At 47.1% G+C, this 20,493-nt stretch overlaps 1 protein-coding gene across 4 annotated transcripts in view; it reads left to right on the top strand.

Annotated features, from left to right (window-relative positions):
- Nucleotides 1–20,198, top strand: part of FKBP6 (FKBP prolyl isomerase family member 6 (inactive)) — an 88,788-nt gene extending 68,590 nt beyond the window's left edge. For all 4 annotated transcript variants that reach the window (XM_084764648.1, XM_084764650.1, XM_084764646.1 and 1 more), the window contains one exon: nucleotides 19,802–20,198. The gene's annotated coding sequence lies outside the window, so the exon portion shown is untranslated. The remainder of the gene's footprint in view (nucleotides 1–19,801) is intronic.
- Nucleotides 20,199–20,493: the final 295 nt, after the last annotated feature.

The following is a 20,493-nucleotide window of genomic DNA, read 5'->3' on the forward strand; positions in this document are numbered from 1 at the left end:
CTGCTGGTAGTCTCCAATGGGTGCTGTCTATGACACTACAGGCAGAGCTGGGGCCCGGGAACTGGCACGTGGAGGTCATGGAAGAGACCCCACTGCTGCTTGTAGTCCCTAATGACTGCAACCTCTGGAGCTACAGGAAGAGCTCTGCTTGTCATCTCCAATCCAACATCCCTGTCTTAGCAATAGACATTAAATATTGTTTTTTCTCTATCCTTCTCTACCCTTGGGATTACCGATTTGTGTTCTCAATAACCCCCATTAACAACTCTGGGCCAGCCTAACTATATGAGTAGACAGTCCTACCACAGTGGCCTGCCAGGAGGACATTGTCCCAGCATTAAGCCCCTACTTAGTCAAAAGTCTCCACGTTTATCATTATATGGATGGTATTTTAGTGTGGGGAGACTCGTCCCTTGCCTCTTTCCAACTTAAGGATCAATTAATACCTTCCGTTCCATCACTAGGATTTAAAGTATCTCCTCAAAAAACACATACTATTCTGCCCATCACGTTCTTGGGAACAAATTTCTCTCATCTCAATATGCCTTCTTAAATTCATCCTTTCTTTCCCTCAAACCTTAACTCTCGCTTCCCTCCAAATCTTTTTGGGTAACCTTAACTGGCTTTGACTGTGGCTTTCCCTCCCCACCTGTTGTGTGAACCCAGGCCCAGGACCCTTAGGGGCAGGAATGAACTGGCAGAGAGTCAACAACACAGACTCCAGGAGTCAGGCAAGTGGCAGAAGCAGACCCATTTATTCCAGGAATAGGATGCTCCTTTATACCTCCTGCCCAGCATCCCATTGGCTCTCTGACTACAAGCTGCTGCTGTGTCTCCTCCTTATTTGTTTGTGTCTCACCACCAGTCACAGAAGTATCAGTATCTGGGAATGCCCTGGCAGGTCTCAGGCCAGCTCTATGCAGAATCTCAGCCAGTGTTGTTAGCAACAGGCTTTGTTGCTGCTCAACAGCAGGCCTTGTTTCTTCAACATATCCGTCCTTTTGTTTTTATTTTTATTTTTCTCAACTCAGTGGAAACCAGAGTTCTTATGCTCTGATCTTGTTGACCCCACCTCAGGGGCCCCAGTATAATGGACTGTTCCTCTCTTAGGTTGACCTGCCAAACAGGTTCTTAACTCATTGGCTACCAGTCCTCAAAGGGTGTCATCCATGGAGAGTGCATAAGGTATAGGATATTAAAAATAGGCCTTATGAATCTTCATTACCTCTAATACCTTCTATTACCTCATTGGGTGGACCATGGTCTGGGTGTTCCAGAGCCATGAGCACCTGCAGGGTAGTCTTGTGATGATGGAACGCCGCTGGATGATATGCTATATAAAACACTTAAGTAGAATAATTAATATGACCATGATTCCCTCCCATAATGGCATAGGTGACTATGGGGGGGGGTCAAAGAATTTTTTGATACTGTTTCATACCTGTTCTGTGAACCCGTATCAAGGGAAAGCACTGGGACCCTGATCTTACTGAATTTAGATATGCTTTCCCTGAGTAGCACAGAGTAGCATGGAACATGCCCAACCAAGTCCATTTGAGGTAATGAGACAATTGTTGGCACACTTCAATAAAGTTACCCACTTGATGGGGGTGTGACAGATAGCATGGAATTGGGTCACAGGCCAGCAAGGACATACTCCTAAATAATGTTAATTCTTCAGCCAAGAGATCAATTTGTTGCTGTAAGAAGTGCATCTCTGGGAGTGAGATGGTGCCTCCTGTGACCACACTGCAGGGTGGTGAGGGGCTGGTGGGCGAGCCGGTGGGAGGGCCACTTGGACAGGGAGGCTGGTCCTTGTGTTGCTGGCTAGGAGGAGGACAAGTTGCAACAGTGCTCGCCAGGCTCCCTTCAGGTGCAGCAAGCCCAGTGGGGCAATACCTAATTGAACTTTCCTTTTCCTTGCTAGAAAAAGAACCCAAATCCATAAGTTAGAAATCTCACATGTTCTTGGGTGAGATTGTAATGCCCGTATCATGAGACCCCCCTGAGAAACCACCAGGACCACGGATCTGGTGCGAACACACAGGATTTTTGTTACAAGCTCGAGCTTCAGTCGCGAACTGTCCCTGATGCAGCAGGTTGGGAAAGCAGCCCTGAGGTGCAGGGTCTATGGGATTTTTAAAAGAAAAAAATGACAAGGAGGGGTTTCTAAGCCTTGGCATTTTGAGATTGGGTAAGAAGGTGAATAACAACATGACCTATATGTTGACTGGTCCAGGCATACAAGCCTGACCACAAAGAGGTATTTTTATTTTGCCAACACATCTAAAGTTCATGGCCCCATTTCTTGTTTGTTTTTGTTTTTTCGAGGCAGGGTTTCTCTGTGTAGCCTTGCCTGTCCTGGACTCAGGCTGGCCTCATACTCACAGGGATGCGCCTGCCTCTGCCTCCCGAGTGCTGGGATTAAAGGCATGTGCCACCATGCCTGGTTCCATGGCCCTGTTTCTTATTGGTTGGATCCAGATGGTCTTTATCGGCTGTGCAAGGAACTCTGGGGCCGGGGGTTACTCTGAGAGCATGAATTTTTACATTTTCACATTCCCTCCTCTAGTTGTAACTAGGGACCCAATCGTGGGTTCCTAAGGCTCATTTAGGATCTGATATTGTGAGCACATAACCATTAACTAAATGTGCCCAATCTCTGCCTCATATATTGAAGGCACCTACCGATGATACAGGGCCAAGAGTAAGTAAGAGGATTAGAATAAGTAATGGTCCCATTAATGTTGATACAAGGGTGGTCAGCCAAGGACAGCTATCTAACCATGATTCGAACCATCCCCGAGACTGTTGTCTCTCCATATGTCATCTTTCCAAATTCTTTCTAACTTTAGCTAATACTCAATAACTCCGGAATGGTTAACATATAAACATTCTTCTCTCTAAGGGCAGTGCATAATCCTCCTTGTTGCAGGAACACCAAATCAAGCCCCGTTTTATTCTGTAACACTATCTCAGCCAAAGAGTCTACATTATGTTCAAGATAGGAGATGGATTTTTTTTTTCAGTCTCTGGATATCTTCATCTATATCTGCTTTTAAGGCATTATAATTTTTACTTTGTAGTGTAATAACTGGATCACAAGACACACCCACCCCCAAGAACCACCAGGAATCAAATTTGATGTAAGCTGTACAGGGTTGCTTTATTTAACAAGCTCAGAGCTCAGACCATCAGTCCTCCAGCAAATGGAGAAGATGGTGGCCTGCTCTGGGTCCAGGGCTTTTAAAGAGAAAAATTGCAAGTGGGGGTTTCCAAGCCTTGGAGTTACATGATTGGCTAAAGGATACATAGGAATGTTGACCTTTAAGCTGATTAGAGGCTGCCTCTAGGCTAAACCTCAAGGGGGAATTTTTATCCAACCTATGTGTCCTAACCTATTGACCTGCGTTCTGATTGGTTGGCAGCTGCAACTTGTGTAAGCTTGTTGTTTTTCTCCGAATCTAAGGGAACATAGGTCACTAAGAGGGCAAATTTCTAAGAACATGCAAGCTAACTATAAAACTATGTTGGTTTGGTCCTCTCAGTAGGACTAGGGCAGCAGTGCATATTTCTGATCCCATTGTTCCAATTCCTAGGATGATAGCCAATGTTAAAGATAGCGGTTCTCACTTAGATCTGACAAGGCCCTTGCTGATAAGGGCCAGGACCTCTGTTTCTGGGTGATAAGTTAATATCGGGTACCAGCTGAACCATGATGCAGAACTCATGAATCCCATGTCCCCCTTTGAGGATGTCTTCATGAATGCAGGGAGTTAGTCCGGTGGAGCATGCCCACCATGCATGGGTGGGGGGATGATATTTTTCTGGGGTGGGCTCTCAATTGTTGTGTTGCATAAATACTGGTGAGAGGGGACCTTACCAACACAGGAACTTTGACCTGAAATGGTCTGAAGAGTGAGAGCAAGGCCTTCTGGTAGCCACCTGCAGCTATTTGGATCTTCAGAAGTGTTAAAACTATCTATCAGTCCTATGCTCTCATAGTAGGGTGGCCTACATTCAGGAATCCTAGTCTAACCAGGATTATGATCAGGATTTGAGTTTGAGCAGGTTTATGGTGTCCTGATGGATCTTCCATCCTGTAGCTGCTGGATTCAGGTAGTTGTCTTTAAATGCAAAGGTCTAGTATGGATGTAGTGGATCCAGGTGTGATCCTCTTGACCTTCAAGGCTGTAGGTATTGTTAGCAGGATGACGTATGGCCTCTTCCAGTGTGGCTCAAGGTTTCCTTGTCTGTGTCTCTTGACATACACTTAGTATCCTGACTGGAAATGATGGGGTTCTGGTGGAGGACCTAATTCATAAAGGGCATGTAATTTAGGCCACCTATGTTCATGGGCCCATTGGGTAGCTTGGATCCTAAGGAATAAGTCATTATCAGCCATTTCAATTATAGCAGAAGCTTGTAAGTTTGGGACAATGGCTCCAGGTACCCCATACATTAATCTTCAAAAGGAGTAAATCCCATTTGCTATGGGAAATTCCATACCCTATACAGAGCAAAGGGAAGGAGAACCACCCAATCTGTGCCAATTTCTAAGATCAATTTAGTTAAGGTCTCTTTGGGGGTTCTATTTATTCTCTCTACCTGCCTTGAACTCTGGGGTCTACACATACAATGTAACTTCCAATCTGCCTCAGTGAAGTTAGCTACACCCTGGCTTTTTTGGACAGGAAATGTGGTCCATTGTCTGATCCTATTATATGGGGAAAGCCATACCTGGCTTTTTAATAGTTTCTTAGCTACTATCGTAGCTGTCTCTTTTTTTAGGGGGGAAGGCTTCAGTCCATCCAGAGAAAGTATCCAAACACACCAACAGATGCTTCTAACCACAGTTCCCTGGCTTGATCTCTGTGGACAGTCTCCCAATAGGCTCCTGGTCTCTTACATCTGAGTTGATTTCCAGGATTTTTGCCATTTGAGACAGCATTTGTCAGTTTACAGGCTTTGCATTCACTTACAGTCTTGTCAATTTTGACCTGTACATCCTTGAAAGTTACTTTGGATTGTCTTACCACATCTGCCATCCTCTGAGGGTCCTTGTGGGTGGTCCTGTGGATCTTTTTAAGGATAATATTAGCCAGAGTTCAGATATTATGAGCTTACCATCAGTTTGATCTCTACCGTTGGTGGAGCAGCTGGCTCCTGGGCAGGTCCGCAGCCCATTTGACTACTTCTGGGGTGTAGTCTTATTGGTCCAGTAGGTTAGGGTCACTTGGATCAGGAAGAACTATGGCCATTGTTGACACCCAGTCTTCAAAGGTCACCTTGGTGACCTTGTCAGCCAGATTATTACCTCTTGCTGGGGCAGTATCAGATTTTTGGTGACCCGGGCAATGGATGATAGCTCACTTTGCTGGCTGCCATAGGACCTTTCAGAGGTGGAGAATTTCTTCTTTGTTTTCGGGTTTTTCCTTCTGAAGTAAGGAGTCCTCATTCCCTTAATCTCGGTGGTCACTGCTGCATCCACTCTTCTTTGACCCTCCTATAGGAAGCTGCTCCCATCTGTGTACCAGGTGTAGTCTGCCTCTGGCGTGGGGACATCTTTGAGATCTGCCTTAGTGCTCTGGTGTGCCAGTATCTCAGTACAGTCATAGAGCGGTGCCTCAAATCCGGATCAGGCAGGAGGGTGGCCAGGTTCATTGTGGCTGGCTGTTGGAATATAATTCTACCAGGATTTTAACATCTTGGTAGTGAGTAATTCTGGCATTGCTGAGCCAATGGTTAGGTGGTTGTCTGAGGACCCCTTCTATGGCATGAGGGGTCATGATTGTCAAGTTCTGTTCAAGAGTCAGTTTATCTGAGTCTTTGCCAAGGACTACCACAGCCACAGGCAGGGTGGCCTTACAGCCACCGTGGAATCCAGTTTTTTGATAGATAGGCCACAGACTTTTCCCATGGTCCCAAAGTCTGGGTTAATCCCCCTAAGAGTCTTAATATTTTGGTCCCCTTGGGCCCAAAATGGATTTGGGCTTGCATTTTAGTTAGCAAGTCTCATCCCAAAAGGGCCTAGGGACACTCAGGTAGAACCATGAATGAATGGGATGCCTGTCCAGTTTCCAAGTCAACTGTTTTTCAGGTAACCATGAATATTGTTTAGTGCCCGTAGCTTCTTGGGCCCAAGATCTTTTGTTGGCCAAAGGTCCTTCCGCCTGTAAAGGTTCTAAATGTTGAGCCCCTGTGTCTACCAGGAACTTGATAGGTTTCCCCTCCACACTTAGGGTTACCCTGAGTTCTGGGAGGGGTTCCAAACTAAGTCCCCCCTAGTCACTGCTCTCCCTGGTAAAGAAGACTCTGGCCTTTGGTCTCTTTGGGGGCTTTCTTTAGCCCAATGGCCATCTTGTTTGCAGTAGGCACCTTGATTCTCACCTCAGATTGTCTGCTGCAGTTGTCATCTTCTATTGTTTAGATCAGCGGTAGGAGCCAGCAGTACTCGGGCTAGGTCAAAGTTTTGCCTTTTATCTGCTTTTCCTCTGGACTACTTCTGGTGTTATATACTTTTCCTGCTATTTCTTCTACCAGGTCTGGGAGAGTTTTCTCATCTAATCTCTCCTGTTCTGTAATTTCTTTCTAATATCTGGGGCAGGCTGGTTAATGAAAGCCATGGCTGTGGAACGGTGGTCCACATGGTTGAGATCATATGGAGTGTATTGTCTGAAATCCTTCATGATCCTCTCAAGGAAACTGGCTGGGCTTTCATTAGCCTCCCGTCTCAGATCATAGAACCTAGTCAGATTGATGGGCCTTCTGGTGGCCGCTTTAAGACCTGCCAACAAAGCCTGGTGATAGACTTTAAGGCACTCTCTGCCTTTACCCACGTTGTAGTCCCAGGCAAGTCTGACAGTGGAAATCTACTATTGGTGGGGTTCTGAGTTGGAACTCCTGTTGGCCCCAGGGCATCCTTCTGGGCCTCCAGGATTATGCGGTCTCATTCCTCTGTGGTGAAGAAGACCTGAAAAAGCTGTTGCCAATCACCTCAAGTGGGCTGGTGAGTAAAGAGCACAGTTTCTAACAGACTAATTAACTCTTTAGAATTCTCAGAGAATGGGGCATTTTGGGTTCTCCAATTATATAGGTCTGAGGTTGCAAAGGGCCAATAGTGTTGGGGCTGATTCCCAGCCTCATTGATGGGCCCTGTGGCTCCCAGAGGCAAGACTATGGAGTCTGCCTCAGAGATGGCGGCTCCTAGACTGTGAGTGCCTTGAGCTGGGCCTCCTGCACTGCCTGGGGCTAGGGGTTGACATGAGACCGCAGCACCCTGTAGACACCATCAGTGCAGTCTTTTCCCCATGGCCAGTCCAGTCCTTCCACACCAGGCACGCTGTCACCTCCATCTCCCTCAGCCTGCCACAGTCTCGAAGCTTGGTGGCAGGCAGCATCTTACTGGCTTTGGTGCTGCTCACCCCAGGATGTTCCTGGCCGAGCAGCCCTTACACTCATAGTGGAGGCACATGCTGCATTGCTTTGGCTGATCTGTGATGACCAGGTGTGGCTGGGTGACACCAGCCTGTCCAGTGTGCAGCTCCAAGACTGCATGACAGGAGGCAGTGGTGGAGTAAGGCCCCAGGGTGACACTGCTCAGCAAGGCACCAGGTGTGGCATCATGCCCAGCTGAGCCCCGTCCAGGCCAGGTTCTCCTTAAATGTATTTGTTGGTGATTTCTAATTCATCTGTGGTCCTGGAGACCATAAGTTGAGAGTAAAGAGAGGTCACTGGAACGTAAGACACTGTGGCCATCTCTCTAGCCCTTGTTACAGATTTTTAACCATACCCAATACATTTACAAACACTGAGATAGTTTAAACAATGGTCTTTAAAGTTTTTTTTTTTAGAGCAGAAAATAAAGATAGATAGCATAGAGATAAGGGATTTTCAAGGACCTCTGAGATGGCGCAGAGGTTAAGAGCACTGACTTCTAGATGGTTCTGAGATCAATTCTCAGCAATCACATGCTCGTTCACAACCATCTATAATGAGATCTGTGCCCTCTTCTGGCCTGCAGGTGCACGTGCAGGCAGAACACTGTTCATAATAAATAATAAATCTTTTTTAAAAAAGATTCAAAACTGGAAAGAAGAGAAAGCTTAGAGCTGAGAGACTGTGTATCATGTGTTTGTACAGTGGCAGAAGTTGTTATAACCTTTGATAATTTAAAAATAGAATTGCCACTTTCTGTATATTGAGCAGTACTGAGGTCAAGCTGTTTACAGTAAGACATGAGGCTGCAGTGAAATCTCTGAATCTGGGGGTGGGGGCGTCTTAATTTTAAATAGGAAGAGCCCATGGTTAAAGAGAGGCGTGAGCTCAGAGGCAGACATCCTTCAGAAGCAGAGCAAAGAGGAGGTAAGAGAGGCTTAGGGAAAAGGGTCATAAATTGTTATAGAAAATTGGCTATTAATACTTATTACTGTGGTGTTTATCTTTCAACCACTATCATATCAATAAAAGACACACACCTGTTAAGTTTTTAATATGCCTTAAACTCTGGGACTAGACAGAAATAAACACCCTAAGCTACCTTGTTACCTCCCAGCCCTACATCCCATGCCATTTGCTTTAGTCATTTCTATCTGGGCTACTTCCCATCCATAATTCCATAAATACTTGCACATGCTTTACATCTGGCCTGCTTCCCTCCTTGACTGATCCTCAGAGGTAAGCTCCTTCAGAATGTCTATGATTTACACGTCATGCACCAAAATCCCTCTCCTCCCCCAGTAAAATAAAACAAACAGACAAAAAATCTTGTCAGAGAAGCTGTAGTGTATCACGCAGTATAGCCTTTTGTCCACATATGTTTACTTTCAAATGTTCATTGCTATGAGTCATGGGTCTGGTTTGAGGCCTACACTATCGTTACTGGATCCTCACTGGGACTGCTGTCAGATATCCCATTGTTGCTGTGTGTCAAGGAGATTCTTAATCTTTGAATCTGCAGGTCCAGCCCCTTCATGTGTTCCAGCAGGTCATACATAGGGTAGATGTTGGGGTGAGGTTCACTCAGAGCCCTGGATCAAAGCCCACTCCCTTGTTCTTAGGGCAGGGCCTGCTCTCCTGCTCCCATGTCCTCAGGGCAGGGCCTGCTCTCCTCCCCTTGTGTCCTCAGGTCAGGGCCAGCTCTCCCACTCCCATGTCCTTGGGGTGGGGCCTGGTTCTCCCACTTCCATGTCCTTAGGGCAGGGCTGGCTTTCTAGCTCCTGTGTTCTCAAGGCAGGGCCAGTTCTCAGGCTCCCATGTCCCCAGGGCTGGCTCACCTGCTCCCAGATCCTAAGGGCCAGCTCTCTTGCTTCCATATCCTCAGGGCCAGCTCTCCTGTTCAATTCACCAGATTGTTGCTGGCCGTCAAGGCCTGAACTTACTCCTGTGGGTACTGTATCTTGTGGGCCATCAAGCAGGTGGCAAGTGGAGGCCCCTCAAAGTCTTTGTTGAGTAGCTCGCAGAAACCATTGATGTTAGCACAACTCAGCTTCTTATCCTGGGGAACTTGTGGCTCTGTTGATTCACGCTTCCCGAGTCTTGGTTCTGTCGCATGGTCCATACACCATGGGCCCCCGCCTCGGTGCTGCTCCTAGTATCCACCTCTGCACAACCCACAACCCAGCTTTCGGCACTGAGCATGGCCCTGGCCTGTGAGAGGAGGTCTGTGAGGCCTGTGGTGTGAGCAGTGCAGTCCTCGCTTGGGCTCAACTGGAACAGCACCCCTTTCTCCTTGGCCTGCACTGTGCCAGGCCACAAAGCGGCAGCAGCGACCCAGGGTCTCTGGGAGCTCACCTGAGCATAGTCCCGTGGTCCTGCAGTGGGAGGGCATGGGCAGTCCACACAACAGGATTTCTATCTTTCTGGGAAACACTAGCACTGTGTTTTGGAGCTCTCAGTATGGTCCTTTGGTGGCTGTGCAGTCACTGCTGTTCCATGGATCAGACACAGTGTGTGATCGACGTCATCTTGGATGATCTTGTACTAAGTGTTTCCTCCCAATCATGCTGCCCTTGGGGGTGAACATTTCTGTGTAGCTCAGCCTTGAGAGCGCCCTCAGCATGGCCCCGGCCTCCGTGATCCTGGCCACAGCAATGGCAGGCTTGGAGCCATGTTCCCCTGGTGACTCCTTCCTGTGGCACCTATGACAGCCTTCTTTATCCTTCCTCCCTCCCTCCTTTCCTGTCCTCCCCTATCCTCTCCTGTTCTGTCCTCTCCCTCTCCTCTGCCCCCTTCTCTCCCCTTCCCTTCTCTTCCTATGATCCTCTGTCCCTCAAGGTGGAGCCTTAGCTCCACCTACCTAACCTCTGCCCTGTCTAGGTATAGGCATTTATTGACCAATAAGGGATAATTTGGAGGCAAATGTTTGCTCCTACGATAGTATGAATCTTAACATCTGACTACAAAGCACCAGACCATGCCATAACAGCAAATAGGAACTCCTGTTTCAGTGGAAGGAGAAGGGTTAAGTGCCTTAACAGAGAGCTGCCTTGAACCACAGTGGAGAAGCATACAGCTGACTCCAGCAAGCCAATGAGAGACAGCCTTTCCATATGATGGGTGCCCATTAGGGCATAGCAGGTTACAGGAGCCAGAGACATGGAGAGGACAATTAATGGGTGAGTGAGGAGAGACAAATGGTTAGAGTGGAGGAGAAGAAAGCATCTGAAGAGTCGAACTCTAGAATTTGTAGTCAAATATGGTTGGTGGCAGAAGCCAGCAGAACAGTGGTAATGCTTGGAAGAGTCAAATCAGCAGCATGCTTCAGTTAAGAGAGACCAGGTCCCTTGGAAAGGATCACTTGTAATCCTCCCGAGTTTCAGCACCAGATGTACATGAGGGAGCACCCTAAAGAAAATGTCAATATGTCTACTCTGTTGTTAGGGGGTAGGTTGTTATTGTGCATAAATAAGAGAGAAAATATCCAAATGCATCTGGAGGACTGCTTTGCATGTCAGCTTCTACTGGGCACTCCCAGCCTAGTACAGTAACCCAGAACCAGGCACCCAGCACCTCAAGCCTCATCCTGCCTCTCCTGCATGAGAGCATAGCACTATTCTCTAGAACATTCTCTCTTAATGTATCAGCCCTTCCTGGTGACTGAAAGGAGGGACGGGGAAAGACAGACTGAGACCAGAAATCTGTGCCATTCACAGACATGGAAAGGAAGGCCTGAGTAAAGAAACTGGTATGGAGAAGAGAGAGAGATAGCCAGACACAGAGTCTCACAGTTGGACTTGGGGTGGAGCCAGATGAGGGCAGTAATAGAAGAGGATCCCAGACCACCAGCTTTGCTCTGGGTCCTCAGAGCTCAGGACAGCCACGTTTGGTTTGGTTTGTAGCTTTGGAATTTGAGATATTGCAGGACATGAAGTTAGAGAAGTGACCAGCAGAGAATTGGCGGGGGTGGGGGGGAGGGAAGCTGAGGAGTCAGAAAGGAAACATGAATGGTGAGAGAATGAAGTGCATGCAGGTGCAGGACTAAGGAGATGAGGGAGGGGCTGTCACCCAAACCAGGAAACTCAGGCTGGATAACCTGAGTTCAATCACTGGGATACACATATTAGAAAGAATCAACTCATGAAATTTGTCCGCTGCCCTCAGATGTGCACTGTGGCACATGCACACCCACCCACACAACATACAAATACACAAAATAAGTACATGAAAACTTTAAAAAAACAAAGCTGGGTATGTATGGGCTCTTGCATAGTAGGCCCCAGGACCTCTGCAGGCTTCGGTGACGACTATAGATGCACCACCACTTCCACAGTGGCATCAGCCTCCAGTGAGCTCCAACACCACACACAGGAGTATCTGCAAGGGTGGCAGCCTTTCTGCACCACAATGCAGTGTTCCAGCAGAGTTTATGCTTGAGTTCAAGACAGATTTACTCTCTGTAGGCATGGCTGTCCTAAAACTCACTCTATAGATGAGGTTGGCCTCTAACTCATAGAGATATGACTGCCTCTCCCTCCACAGTGTTAGGATTAAAGGTGTGCACCACCACACCCACCTGACACACACAAAATGTTAAAGTTCGGTGTTATAAGTAACTTTATAGGCCATATCCTTAGCTATTCTTTATTAAATGCTGCCACTCCCAGGTTGGACACCCTTGAGGGAGGATTGAAATCAAAATTGCTATAAAGGACCAACGTGATAGTAGTAGCATGGTGGGAACAAAGGCAAGACTGCCTGGTGTGGGGAGAGAAGGCAGGACGCTTGAGCCAGGACTGCTGGGACCTTACCCTGTTGGCAGAGTACAACAGTGAACAGCTTTGGGCCTCCCCAAGAGTTGGCAACTCAGAGGTCAGAGGGCTTTGGGATTGTTGTTTCTGACCCCAGGGTAGGGTTTGCAGCTGGCTGTGGGTCCCAGCAGTGGGATCTTTCTCAAGATGTAATCATGATTGTTACAATATATAAATAATAGTGCCACACAACAGATCTAGTACAAAGAGGTTTATTTGCGGGGGGAGTGAAGGGAGCAAGTAAGGGGGAAGTTAGGGCGTGAGTGAGCGGTGAGGGAGGAGAGAGAGAGATAAAGAGAGAAATAGACAGTGGAAAAGCATAGGAGGAGGAGAGAGAGAGAGAGAGAGAGAGAGAGAGAGAAAGAAAGAAAGAAAGAAACCAGAAGAGAGAGTGCACAGGATGGTGGGCAGGTGATGACCTAGAAGCAGGCTGGTGGGAACTCATAACTATGAGACTTTAAAGATGATAACTAGCACCACATAGATGGTGTGACCCTTGTTTTGAAATTGCCTTGTGGAAAGTGGGCCTTAAGCTCCAGCTGCTGGAGGAAGTGTGCTGAGAAGGGGCTGGGGGATGCTTGCTTGTGAAACTGAACCATGTCATGGGTGGCTTCAATCACCCCCCCCAAACTGATGCCTGAATCAAAGGGGAGGCTGAGGTCTTGGCACCTGCTGCTGAGGCATAGCACCAAGGGAGGGGCAGAGGGCTGGCCCAGAGGACCAGCAAGTGAGGTGCAGAAGTGACACCAGAGAACCCTAGATCATGCTGGAGAAGCAAGTAAAGGAGAACTATCAGGGAGGGAGAGTCAACTTAAGGACCATCTGGCTAGACACACAGCTGAGAAGGGGGGAGAGAGAGAGAGAAGAGAGAGGGGGGAGGAGGGGAGAAGGAGGAGAAGAAGAAGAGGAAGGAGGAGGAGGGAGGGGAGGGAGGGAGAGAGAGCTAGCAAGAGAGCGCGGGTGTGGGTGCCCGAGATTGATGTCTCAAGTATCTTTCTCGGTGACTCTTAACTTTGTTTTTTGCAACAGTGTTTCTCACTGACATGGCTAGACTGGCTGGCCTTTGAGCCTGTCTCTGGACTCCGGCACTGAGGTTACAGGTGTGTGTCACTGTGCCTAAAGAGTTTATGTGGGTGCTTTGGAGTCAAACTAAGGTCCTTGTGCCTAATTACAGATGCTTTCCCATCTATGCGCCTAGCCCTGCATCTTGCCATATAGTCCAGGTTGGCCTTAAACCTGTGATCCTCCTGTCTCAGCCTCACAAATGTTGAGGTTACAACATATACTATTGTATCCAGCATCATTCATGTTTTCAAAAGACTGTGACCCTTAATGGTTCCAGAGGCTTCTCACTAATGTCCTTCACGTCTGTCTGTCTGAGGACTGAGTAGCTAGCACAGAACCACAGGGAAGTGCTGGAAGTGCAGCCACCGTGGGAACTGAATGCTGCCTCCCAGCCCTGATCCTCAGCTCTTTGTCCTCGAGTTCCATGTGCTGTAAACACCCCGGATCTGCAACCTGCAGCTGGAGGTGGCAGGATTACAAGGCTTCTCCATCCTGTCTCTGTTACATGTTCACACTCTTCTTTGATTACTGCTCATTGTGTTGGGTGACAACTGTGGACACTGATGGTATCACCCCCCTGAGTTTCTATTTCATACTGGCCTGTTCCTTTTCCGGAGGCCGTGGGAAACAGCTTGCTTAGTATTCATAGGTTCAGCTGGAGTCTGCCCTTGGACCAGGCTGTGTTGCTCCCATTGTCTTTGTGGGTCCCTCTGGGTCCTTGGGTTTTTCTCTCACTTATCTCTTGTGATGTGTACACTGGGTTTTCACAGTCAAACAGGATCAATTGTCTTCTGACTTCTCCTCTGTCAGGCTAAGATGTTACATTTTATTGGTTCCAATTTGTAAATTCAGGTTATTGAGCCACACAAAATGCCTGGAGTCTGTGGGGATCTTGCCACCTCAATATTCAGAGAACACTGAATCTAAGGCATCCGACACAAAGCAGAGTAATTCTGTTTCTCTCCTCTCTCCAGCTGATTGCTAACCCTTTCTCCATGCCTTCTACCCAAAGGTAAAAGGACTGGCATGGCTGTCACCCTGCACTCACAAACTGTCTTTGGCATCTAGCAGCTGCCAGCTGCCTGTTACACTCACCTTTTGGATTTTTTGAAAAATATTCTACACTTAATACTTTAAGCCAACTTTCTAGAAGGGGACAGGGCAGGTGTGGTGGCGCATTCCTTTAATCCCAGCACTCAGGAGGCGGAGACAGGTGTATCACTGTGAGTTCGAGTCCAGGACAACCAAGGCTACACAGAGAAATTCTGTCTTGAAAAACAAAAAACTAAAAAGGGTCAGTAAATCTCTCCAGGCCCTGAGACTACCTTGCAGAGGCAGCCAGCACTGGCATTCCCTGTGTCTTCTGTTGAAGGTTTGGTAAAATGTTTTCAGTGTGGTGTGTGTGTTTTCTCTACAAATACATCATATACTAGAATATTGGTAAGGACATTTTGAGTATTTAAGTCCACACATGAAGAACCACCTCATATTTCCATGCTATGAGTAGTATCGTGAAATCCTTTTGTGGGCTTTTAAAGATTCAGCTATTGTAGAGAAGGGAAAACAACAACAAAGGTGTGATTATTTTCTTTGTATGTGTATGTCTCTGTGTGGGTGCACACGTAAGCAGAAAGTCAGAGGCAAGTGAGTGCTGGAGTCCTCCATCTTATTCTGTTTATTACTTTGAAGCAGAGTCTTTCCCCGAACCCAAGGCTCTTATTTTGTCATTGAGCCTGGAAGCTATCAAGCCTTAGGGATCCTCACTCAGCTAGGGTGTTAGGTGTGCACAAGTCACCTGACTTGTTACATGGGTATGTGTAGGAATGGTTTTCAGGGTGTTTTTCAGACTCGGTGTCCTTAGAATATGTTGAGCTGCATTGTTTGGGTGTGTGATATCTTTCCAGGTTGGGTGGTGTTTGGAGGTTGAAGTTGCTGATAGTATTTATGTTGTCTTTTGCAGCAACTAATCCAGGTGGCAGTATCAACAACATGGGTTGGGATACAGAGGATTCCTCCTTGTCTTCTGGTGCCAGGTCCTATGGCTTTACTAGTCATGCTGGGATCAAGAGAAAGCCCAGATGCAGGGCCTCAGCTCTAAGGAGTTAGACAGCCCAGCCATTGGTTAGGCCCTTGCTGGAGTTTATATAAAATCATTGGTTTAGGGTTAGCTTCTTGTTTATTATATTTTCCCAGGGGTATTATGGAAATTGGGAGGAGCAGTTTATAAAAATTGAAAATATAAGTTGCTTTAACAATTTACTCCTGAGCAGTCCATTCCTTTTTTGCTTATGTATTTGATTTTTGAGTAGTAAATGGTGGCATTAGTTATGGCTTGTGCTGAGATTTATAGGAATGCCAAAGTTGGCAAAAGGAGATAAAAGTTTTACATACATAAGCAGGACCACTGTTTGCTTCCATCTGTTTTGGGACTCCAGTTACAAAGAAAGCGGTGTCTGCAAACAGCTCACGCAGACTCATGTGTCTCAGCCATAGAATAGATAAAGGAGGTATCAGTGCAAACATGAACAGACTTAAAACAGCCAAAGGAATTTATGTGGGTTACACACATTTGCCAAAGATCATTAGGACAAGGACCAAAGGGATTGACTTATTGGGACAGTGGCCCAGGACTGACAGTCTGGACAGTTGTTGAACTTAAATCTGTGATAATTGTTTTCATAGAGCTCTGCCTTCTTGATAAAAGGAGTAAAAAGCAGCAGCTGATGAAAAAGAGATGTGACTCCATGTCTGATGCATTTGCTCCCTGTGGAAAAAACAGCTAGTGTGTGTGTATAGTGAGAATTTTGGTTTCTTTGAAAAACATAGAAGCAGCCGGGCATGGTGACACACACCTGTAATCTCAGCACTCAGGGAGGCAGAGGCAGGTTGGATCTCTGTCATTTGGAGACCAGTCTGGTCTACAAAGAGTCCAGGACAGCCAAGGCTACACAGAGAAACCCTATCTTGAAAAAGAAAAACAAACAAACAAACCAAACAAGAAAAACACAGAAATCTTATGGGGGTATGTTTTTGTTTTAATCCCAGGTGTGGGATGTGGGACTGCCTCAGATTGTCTACAGTAGCTAACATGCTTTGCCTTATGCTTTAGCAGGGGTGTCGTTTTGCCAGCTGCAGATAGTTTCTGTGACTGTGTGGCTTTTGGATTCTGAGGAGAGGCTGGTGGGTTTTTGATTGGTTGGCTGTTGGTGATGGTGATTGTGGTTTGTTAAGAAGTCATGTGCAGCCGGGCATGGTAGTACAGGCCTTTAATCCCAGCACTCCGGAGGCAGAGGCAGGCTGATCGCTGTGAGTTTGAGGCCAGTCTGGTCTACAAAGTGAGGGCTGTTACATAGAGAAACCCTGTCTCAAAAAACAAAAGGAGGAGGAGGAGAGAAGGAGGAGGGGGAGGAGAGGGGAACAAGGGGAAACAGGGGGGAGGAGGAAGAGGAGAAGTAGTAGTAGAAGTAGTCGTCGCCATGTGCAAAGAAGAAAGAAGATGGCTGGAGGAGAATAAATTAGATTATCCTCCTCAAAATTGCCCCTAGGAACCTGATGCCCAAATCAGCAGGAAGCAGTCTAACAATAATGTCGCCCCCTTTCCAACCCTGACTTTATTCAGGGAGTTCTTTCCTTTCTTCTCTATCCTTTTTTCTCTTACCTAGTGTTAAGGGGTTGAAAGGATAGAAAAAAGAGGTGGAGAAGGGTAGAAGAAAGGGTCTGTGTGGGAAGTAATGGAATTCCACATAGAACCTTTGTAAGTAATGGAATTCCACATAGAGGCTTTGTAGGGAGGAGATGAAAGATTTGTTTAGAAAAAAAGGTATAAAATTTTTTTTTTGAGATGTGTTACTGGAACCCACACTCTTGTTCTCATGATTGCATAGCAAATGTCCCTAAACCTGAGCCATCCCCCTGCTTTCCCACTTGGCCATCCCATCCCCTTAGTTATTGTCTGAGATTCTGTTGGATAGCTGTCTTCTGCAGTGTTCACCTCTGCAATCTTGGCCACTTCTTTTTTTTCTTGGTTTGGTTGGATTAAGGTTTGTTTGTTTGTTTTCTTTTGGTTTTTCAAGACAGGGTTACTCTGTGTAGGCCTGACTGTTCTGGACTTACTTTGTGTACCAGGCTGGCCTCGAACTCACAGAGATCTGCATGGCTCTGCCTCTCTTGAGTGCTGCACCCCTGCACCCCTCTCTTTGCTACTTCATGTTTTATTTTTTCTTAGTTTGAATTCTGCTGCTATAATAAAAATCATGACCAAGGAAACTTAGAGAAGGAAGGGTGTATCTGGGCTCCCAGGTTCTGAGGGATAAGTTCATCATCATCACAGCAGTGTGCTAGCTAGCAGGCATGGTGACTGGAACATCTTTCAAACTGCAAGCAGGAAGCAGAGAGAATGAACTGGAAATGGCACAAGGCTACACCTCCTAAACCTCCCAAATAGTGCCACCAACTAGGGACCAAGTGTTCAAATCTCTGAGCCTAGGGGAGTGTTCTCATTCAAACCATCATGGTTTTGTTTTGTTTTGTTTTTAGTTTTCGAGACAGGGTCTCTCTGTGTAGCCTTGGCAGTCCTGGACTCACTTTGTAGACCAGGCTGGCCTCGAACTCACAGTGATCCGCCTGCCTCTGCCTCCCGAGTGCTGGGATTAAAGGCGTGGGCCACCACCGCCCGCCTGGTTCTGTTTTTGAAATAGTGTTTTAATATACTATGTGGCCCAGGCTAGCCTAGAACTCAGAGATCTACCTAGGTCTCCGTCTTCCAAGTCCTAAGATTAAAGGTGTGTACCACCATGCTCCACATCTACCTTATTTTTTTGAGACAAAGTGTATCACTGAACCTCAAGTTCCACCCATCTCCACCTCCTCAGCTCTGGGGTTACCATGCTGCACTGTGGTGGTGGTTTTGGTTTTCTGTTTTGTTTTTGTGGAGGCGAGGGCAGGAGGAGGTTATGTTTTGGTGCTAAGGATCAAACACAGGTCCTTATGCTTATGGGGCAAACACTCCACTGATCCATCTCCTGGGCCTCTTGCTTTAGTTACCTGGGAGTTGTCAGTCACGTGCTGTCAGCAGCTTTGCAGGATGCACTGGACATGGGTGTGCTGGTCCTGTATCCCTCTCTCCTCCTCCCCCAAGTTAACATTCTTGCTTTATTCAGAGCTTGTTCTCTCTGATTAGTGGTGATGGACAAGACTCCAGGCCTATCTATTGGTCCTACAGTGGAGCTGTTGACCTTCTTCCATTGACTATGGCTCTGGTGTGGCAGGAGTAAATGTGTCGTGCCTCTGTAACTAGCATTAGCTTTCCTGGGCACAGTGCTGCTTTCCCTAAGCAGCTGCTTGATGGAATATTTCCTAAGGAAAGGCTTTTAGACTCAGCTAAGACAAGCAGGTTGCAGTAGCTCTTACATTTGCACCATGTCTGTATGCCAGCTCAATTCCTTCCATACTGTGTAGAGGAAGGAGGGGGGCCTGGCCTCTGTCCCCCCACCATTATGCATTGCCATCTGCATGTTGATCATGGGGAGGTTGTCTTGAACCTCCAGTGTGGTTGTTGACATTGTGAGGCCTAGAGGGTGTTACTGTGTCTGCTGAAAAGCAGCTCCCATGGGTGGCTTTAGGGCCATCATCTCATCTTGAGATGTTTTAAAGACATAAGTGCTCTTTGAAAAAGTTGGAAATAACAAATGCTTTGAAGTCCTTCCTACACGAACATTTCAGACACTCTGAGGAAACAGCCTCAGGGCCCATGTGAAACAGCCAGGGCAGCAGCCTGATCACTGAGCACGGGCCAACCAATGAGAGCCTTGTACAAAGCCAAGGCAGGACTAGGCATGGTGGTGCACGCCTTTAATCTGGCACTTGAGACACAGGCAGGTGGATCTCTGTGAGTTGGAGGCCAGCCTGGTCTACAAAGTGAGAACACAGCAGCCCAACTTAGACATCCCCCTAGGAATGACCCCTACGGTTTACCTGTGGCTCCATACACCAAGAAATTGAGGGCTAGAGTTGGCTCAGTGCTGAGCACTGCCTGCTCTCCCAGAGGACCCTGGTTCAATTCCCAGCACCCACATGGCAGTTCACAACTGCCTGTAACTCCAGTACCAGGGCATCTGGACCGTGCAGGTACTGCATGCACATGCTGCACAGACACATGAAGGCAAAGCACATATTACATAAGAATAAATAAATTTTTAAAAAGAAAGAAAAAAATCCAACCTCTTGGAGCCTCGTCTGGAAAATTTCTTGACCTGACATTGTGAGGTTGGGATGGGACTTGTATCTGTATAGTAATTGTTGTTGATGATGATGATGATGTTTTCTTGAGCAACCATGTTCAACTACACTTGTTCCATAGACTACAGAGCCATGTGGGAGCCTGGCTTCCTCTACTTGTGTGTAACACCACACTCTGGCCTTCCATGGTGGCTGCTTTCTGCTGAGTCTGCAGATCCTGGCATGTGCCTCACACTCTGTTCCGTTCCTAGGGTTTTCGGCAACTGCAAACAAGAGAAGGGCCCCTGAACTCCTCCATCATACTGTGGCTGGGAATAGATGGAGCTCCTTAGTGCAGAATATACCAGCCACCCCCTGGAAGATAACAGCATCCCTGCCAACCCTGTCAACCCTGCCAGACTCTTTCTCCAGGTTCATACACAGTAAGAAAGGGTAGTCCCACACAGCAGAAGACTGCTCTGAAAAGTAGGTTCTGTGTGTGTGCGCGCGTGCGCGCCTGCCCCACCTCCACCTCCCATTTCTAACTGCTGATGTCAGTAGGCCAGGTAGAACTGGCTTTGTGTTTTCTGTTGGTTTGGTGTTTTTTTTTTTTAAAGAGAATTATGTTACAATTGTTTCTGTTGTAAATAAAACACATTCTTGTTTTAGCAGTATGCAGCAAAAATTCATTGTGTGAATTAGGCTCAACTGAAGCCCTTGATCAGGCAGAGGGAAACCATTTGCAGAGATCATCAAGCGTTAGTTTACTAGAGCCGCAGCTTCGCCATGCATCTGGATGAGGAGCACACTTGACGCCTCTCTCCTGTAGGGAGCTGTGGCCAGGCACATTAATTAGAAACTGGAAGCCAATTGTTCTTCCTGCTGGACCTGTGGAGTCTTGCGCCCAGTGTCCTGTGCAGCCTCCTGCAGCTGAAGCACAAGGACCCCTCCTCTCTCAGAGGCC

This window comes from Acomys minous (genome assembly GCF_964271855.1).
Source record: "Acomys minous genome assembly, chromosome: 16".
NCBI lineage: Eukaryota > Metazoa > Chordata > Mammalia > Rodentia > Muridae > Acomys > Acomys minous.